At 46.5% G+C, this 6,925-nt stretch overlaps 1 long non-coding RNA gene across 2 annotated transcripts; it reads right to left on the bottom strand.

Annotated features, from left to right (window-relative positions):
- Positions 1 to 4,414: 4,414 nt before the first annotated feature.
- LOC127752941 (uncharacterized) lies at positions 4,415 to 6,590 on the bottom strand. Of its 2 annotated transcripts, XR_008012449.1 has the most exons (4): positions 6,367 to 6,590; positions 5,923 to 6,013; positions 5,340 to 5,494; positions 4,415 to 4,877 (listed from the first exon to the last, which is right to left on the bottom strand). It is a non-coding gene; the product is annotated as an uncharacterized LOC127752941 (long non-coding RNA). The 2 variants fall into 2 exon arrangements; XR_008012448.1 differs by having other exon boundaries at positions 5,923 to 6,590.
- Positions 6,591 to 6,925: the final 335 nt, after the last annotated feature.

The following is a 6,925-nucleotide window of genomic DNA, read 5'->3' as shown; positions in this document are numbered from 1 at the left end:
CGAGCAGGGCGATTATAATATTTACCGAGGCGCAGGTAAATATATTGATTATTGCGCGCTGTGTGTGTATTGTGAAAACCTGGTTGGGATGACGGGGGTCTCTCAACCAGTTCTCTCTAAAAACCTCAGGAACGCCAGAACTCCTCTTGCTGCTGATAACGTTACGTTCAGAGCGTATGAGGACTATAGTTCATGGAATAGGTACCATTAATGTTAGTAACCGAAAAGCTTTGCCATGACTAAGCTGATGAATATTAGCATGTCATGGATTACGGGTAAAGCATACATCTACTGCAGTATGAGTATCTCTGAAACTATTCGAATAGCCATGCTCACAGATATTGAGCATTGGGACTCACTATGGCATCTTGGTTAGAAATATAACTCCAGATTTTATTAAATACTGTTGCATTACAAAACATTATAGACTTTCTCCTTCTACTTTCTCAGCTTTCCGCAAATAGATCTTGCTCTACTCAAATACTATTATTTCATACATTCATACTTGAATATAATAGCTTGCTGAGTACGTTGTACTCATCCTTGCTTTAACCCCCTTCTTTCAGAGTTAATTTGGAGTTCTTGCCGAAGCCGAGAGTTCAATCATATAAGTTAGTTCCATTCTAACTTAATCCTCAAATATAGACTAGATAAATGGTTTAAGTCTATAGCAAAACATTAGAGTTGAGTCATTCTATAGCTTCTGCTGTAATAGTTAGCCACAAGCGTTGTAAATTCCCCTATTATTTTATGTAATAATATCTCCTTTCAAACCTTGACCAAATGTATGCAATGAAGAACCAGATTGTTGAACCTGTATCAATCTACTGATCTAGGGCTTGATACAGTCTAAACATGTCGGTTTCCGAATCATTAGTTTTGGGACCTGACAGATATCCAAGCCATCGAAGAAGTAGATCAAATTAGGCAAAGGGCTATTTCGGCCATCCAGCGATATTTGTCTCAGTGACATCCTGTGTAATCGGTCTTAGAAATTTTTGTAATCGGCCAAGATACTCTGGTACTTTTCTGTCTTGACAATCCTTTGTGCCGATTAATATAACTTCTAAATTTGCTCAAAAATTTGCAATTCCTCATATATGCCCCCCTAATTTTGTAGTCGATCTAATCCTGTTTTCTGATGCTGATATTACCTAATTTGGTCGTTAACAGGCATGTGGTGTTTGATGAGACGGTGTTTCCTTTTGCTTAGATGACTAACAATGTAGTGGCTACTGATCTGGAGTTCCTTGAGGATTTTTCAGCTTCTCTCCTGACGCCGATTGGATGGCGCCCCCGCCCTGACCACATCGGTCCGGCACCCAGCGCCTCCACGACGGCCCCGCACACCGGCTCCAGCAGGCCAGCCTCTCCGACTGGGCCTGTCTCGCCCAGTCCCCCAGCTGGGCCTGCCTCACTTTCGGCTGGGTCGCCCAGCCCCTCATGGTCGGCCGGCGTGCCGACCGGGTCTCCGGCTTCTCCGGCTCGATCGCCGATTGGACGAACCGCACTGTCGTCAGCTGGGGCACCTGGAGCATCGTCCGGTTTTCCATGGCCGCCCCTCGCTCGGTTGGTCGGCGCACCAACCGGGCCACCTGAGCCTCTTCGGCCCCCTCCGACCGGCGCCCCCACACACCCCTGGAGTGCGCGTGTGCCTAGCATCCGTGTACCGGCACAGCTCGGTCTCTCACCCGTCGTCAACGAGCACTCTATGATGACCTGCGGCAAGACCGGTCTTCGTCAGCCTGTCCACCGCCTCAATCTTAGTGTGGCTACCCTCTCCCTTGTGCCGCGCATGTATCATGCCGCACTTGCCGACCCCAACTGGAGGTTCGCCATGGAAGAGGAATTCTATGCGCTTCAAGCCAACCACACCTGGGATCTGGTGCCCCGTCCACATGACGCCAGCGTCGTCACCGGCAAGTGGATCTTCCGTCACAAGTTTCAGGCCGATGGTAACCTGGACAGGTACAAGGCCAGCTGGGTTCTTCGCGGCTTCACCCAGCGTCCCGGCATTGACTATGACGAGACCTTCAGTCCAGTCGTCAAGCCCGCCACCGTTCGCACCATCCTCAGCCTGGCAGTCTCACGTGATTGGTCGGTTCACCAGCTGGATGTCAAGAACGCCTTCCTCCATGGTACTCTTCAGGAGACAGTTTACTACACACAACCTGCTGGCTTTGTTGACTCCACCAAACCTGACATGGTTTGCCGCCTCAACAAATCCCTCTACGGCCTCAAGCAGGCCCCCCGAGCGTGGTACATCCAGTTTGCCAGTTTCCTCCTGTCACTTGGTTTTGTTGAGGCTAAGTTAGATACTTCTCTGTTCATCTACCGCCGCGGTGCTGATATGGTCTACCTGCTACTCTATGTGGATGACATTGTGCTCACAGCCTCCTCTGACGCTCTCCTTCAGTGGACGATCCGATCACTACAGTCGGAGTTCTCCATGAAGGACCTTGGCAGCCTACATCACTTCTTGGGCATCTCTGTCACACGCCAGTCTTCTGGTCTCTACCTTAGTCAACGGAGTACTGCCTTGAGATTTTGGACCGTGCCGGCATGTCTGACTGCAAGCCGTGTGCTACCCCTGTGGATACCAATGCCAAATTGTCAGCTGTTGATGGTGCTCCTGTTGCTGACCCTACCGACTACCGAAGTCTTGCCGGCACTCTGCAGTATCTGACCTTCACCAGGCCTGACATTTCTTATGCCGTGCAGCAGGTGTGTCTTCACATGCATGACCCGCGAGTGCCGCATCTTGCCGCTCTAAAGCGCATACTGCGCTATGTCCGCGGCACGCCTGACCTCGGTCTCCACATTTGGCGTTCCACTACGGTCAATCTCATCGCCTACTCCGACACTGACTGGGCAGGTTGTCCCGACACCAGAAAATCCACCTCGGGTTATGCTGTTTTTCTTGGTGACAACCTTGTCTCGTGGTCCTCGAAGCGCCAGCACACCATGTCCCGCTCCAGTGCCGAGGCGAAATACCGGGCTGTGGCCAATGCTATGGCTGAGACTACCTTGCTTCGACAGCTTCTTAATGAGCTCCATACCCCTCCGAGTCGTTCTACACTGGTCTACTGCGACAATGTGAGTGCTATTTATCTCTCTACTAACCCGGTGCAGCATCAGCGCACTAAACATGTGGAGATTGATCTACACTTTGTTCATGATTGTGTCGTCGCGGGTTAGGTTCGTGTATTACATGTTCCCACGACATCCCAGTTCGCCGACATCTTCACCAAAGGTCTTCCCAGCACGATCTTCTCGGAGTTCCAGTCCAGTCTGAATGTCTGCTCCGTCGACGTTCCGATTGCCGGGGGAGGGGGGTGTTAGAATGTGACTGTGTTTATCTGTTTCCCTCCCTTCCTTATCCCCTCCGATATTGTTTCTATAAATCGGTTGCGGTAGATATGGAAGGCTTGGGCCTATATGTACTCTGTCATATCGATAACTAGTAAGTGTGCACGTGGAATCCACGTTGCTAATAAAATATATAAAACACATAATATAATTGTTCAAGTGCTAAATAATTTTCAGATTTCATTTGTTGTTTCAAGATCGATTAACGATCAGTGAGGCGGTCAGACCCTAGCTTCATATAATCACACAGAACCAAAATTTGAGGGAGTCCCATCTACCTTTTGTTACAGTAATAACGTTTTCAAAGAGTACCACACCAATGAAACTATTTAACTTGTTGACGTAGTGCCTGCCTTGCAAGACACGGATTGTTCCTGTCAAAGGAAATACAAAACATTCTCGAGCCAATCCACCAATTATATTCACCATCTCGAAAAACATAAATATCACAATCATCTACAAGAGATAATTTTTTTGAAAACAACTTTTGGTGAGCTTCCATGCATTTTACAAGAAGGTGGTTGAGAGCATGCATTACACGGTGTGAATTATTATCATTTAGGCCCCGTTTGATTTAGATTATTAAGCTAATTATTATTGTGGATTATCTACTATAAATTAAATATATTGAGAATAAACTTAACAAATAGCTTAAAATAAATGGACTAAACAAAAATCAATTTCTGGAGTTATCCATATTCCACAGTAGGAACTAAATTCTAGATCACTCAATTCAATCAGAAGATACAGTGACAAGGTAATGACGTAATGTTCCAAAATAGAACTCATGTGCCATTTGCAAACATCTCGACCTTCTACATACAAATTTAAAGATCCACTTGTACTAATTCAAGTTCATTTGCCAAGCATATTAAACGGATAGCAAACGCCAAGAGGCAGTATGAAAATAGCCCGAATTTTAAATGATTTCATAAGTAATTACCAGGGGCCACTCGAAGTCTAGTTCGTCACCTTGCAATATTTTACCAACCAAAAAGCAAATTTCAGGAAATATTCACTTGATGTAGATTATGGTAAGTAGGAGCAAGAAAAACTCAAACCGTGTAATAGGATCATGTCCAACAAATCCATCTTCACTGTTTATAGAGCCAGTACACGCGAATTGAAAATTAAAGTTCAACAAAGTTCAATGGATTTACTCTAGGTCTCTAGCAAACCCCTCTTGATCATAGCCATGTGCTGGTGAGGTCTCTAGCAAACCCCTCTTGATGTCCCACATGGCCATCCAGTTGGCGTTTATCATTTCTATTACAAACTTGATGTCTTCTATTGAAACAAAGGGTAAGTTGATAAAACAAAGGACATAAATCTGTGGATTTCTGATGGGTATTAAGTTGGTACCCTGCTTATAGCTTTAAGCTCTCATAAGAGTGTGAAGGTGAAGAAATCAAAATAGCTACATAGAACGGACTGAAATCACTGTATTTTACATGGGTGTAAAGTTGGTACCCTTTTGTTGCTTTCAGATCTCATAAGCTGATGTTCTACTGCAGAAAGGAACCAAACAAAATTTTGTTAGACATCAGCGTAAGAAATTAAGAAGTAGGTGGCACTAATAGAAATTAAGAGGGCTAGCTGTGCAAACTAAATCTTACTATTATGCCTTGATTTGACAATCCTAATTGATTTTACTACTATATTACAAATGAAATTTTTTCGAAGAAAACACACATATATCTTGAGAGAAGATTTTACTTCTCAAGAGAAACATGTACTAATTTACTAAACTCGAAATTACTTGTGCTCTTGGATACATTTTCATGCAAAAATTTACAGGCACAATGTATGCAAAATAGATAAAATCCATATAACACTAACCTGGATTTGAAGAATGCTATGACACTGATAAAAGAAAAATAAAAACATTGTTGCTCCATGAATAGAAATCCCCAACATTCACAAAAATAGCATGAAAAAAAATTGAGTGCAAGAAACCGATTTGCCTGTACCTCGACCTGGACAGCATGTGCCTCACTCGCACGCATCAATCAAACCAGATGAGACAAGTCTTCAGCAACTGGGTTGGAGGGGATTGCTACCTCATGCGTGACCTGGTTGTATCATTGACGACCAGCTGAAGAGACGGGACATCCAATGGAGATCACTGCCAACACAAACTACTTCAGTTCATTATGTCCTTCCATAAGCATGGAAAATATGATCCAAAATGATGGCAGAACATGCAAACTGGAATTACGGAAGCCTCAATGGATGACCATATGTTCAAAAGCTTTGCAAACTGGAATTGCGGGAGCCTCAATAGATGACCATATGTTCAAAAGTTTGCTTAAATCGACGAAGTTCAGTAGAAATCTTGTTTTCTACGTTCAGAATTACAGTACTACAAATGCTAAGGTTAAGTAGAATACATTAAGAACCATTGAATTGTTAATTTGAAAGCAGCAAACAATCAACCAGAAATTTGGTCAGTATGACATCTATACAAATTGTCAAATTGTAAACAGGAGATGATGCTAGTGCTAGCTAAGCATTTCATCAAACACATTGCAAGCATGAATATAGAACATCAACCTCACGTGTTGCTGGTGTTGCTGGTGTCCTTATCTGCTAGCATCAATGATGTCCAACGGCCCTAGTCCTGTGCCCTTGTTCCAGCGCATCCCTGATAACAACAACAATGAAAAATCATACAGGATGTTGACGATGACAGCAGTGGTGGCACGGGTGCGGTCCTAGGGGTCGTCGGCTCTTCCTCCGGTCGGCACCCTCTCCTACGACCGCGCCGGGGGCATGCTCCTCCCCGGCACCTCTGTTGGCGCTCGCCTCTTGCCCAGTCAACCTCGCCGATGCCGACAGGCCATGCGCAGCGACCTCCAGCCCTCCTCCAACGGCCCCCTCTCCTCCTAGCAAGACTCTCCGCCACCTCATATCCCCTTTCCGGCGGCGGCACCCGGATGTCCGGCCCGCGCGCGCGAGGAGTCAGCGGGGTAGGGCGAGCAGAAGTGCAGAACCCACCTCTCCTTCCTCTCCATTGCGACGCGGCGCGGTGCGAGCAGGGAAGCAGGCAGCGGCGGGTAGGGTGAGGCGGCTCTGGCGGGTGCGCGCGACGAGGAGGTGAGCAGCTCCGGCGGGAGGCGGCGGGAGCGGGTTGGCGCGCTCTAGGAGGAGCCGAGCGGCTCCGGCGGGAGAAGGCGGCGGCGCGCTGGCGCACAAAAGGGAGCGTTCCATTTTTTTTTTTCTTTGACCGATCCTAACCGCTGTTTAGATGTGGGAGATCGCTTTTTTTATTATTTTTCGCTAACCGCTGCTTAATTGACGTGGGGATCGCTAATTGCAGGGCTGATTCTTCGTACGAGCCATTGGATGAATAGATCTAAGGGTCAGAAAAGATAGATGTTTGATGAACTCGTACATTTTATATTAGTATAGATAGATAGATGCAATCTATCGTGTTGAGCCAATCACACTTTCACTAGGGTTAGCCCGCGCGGTGGCTGGCTGGGACGGAGGTGCATGCAGCCGGAGAAGGGAGCGCCATGGGAGCCTTGGCCACCGATGGGAGGCGGCGAGGGCT

This window comes from Oryza glaberrima, chromosome 10 (genome assembly GCF_000147395.1).
Source record: "Oryza glaberrima chromosome 10, OglaRS2, whole genome shotgun sequence".
In the NCBI taxonomy this organism is placed as follows: Eukaryota; Viridiplantae; Streptophyta; class Magnoliopsida; order Poales; family Poaceae; genus Oryza; species Oryza glaberrima.
This window is presented reverse-complemented; position numbering and strand designations above follow the sequence as displayed.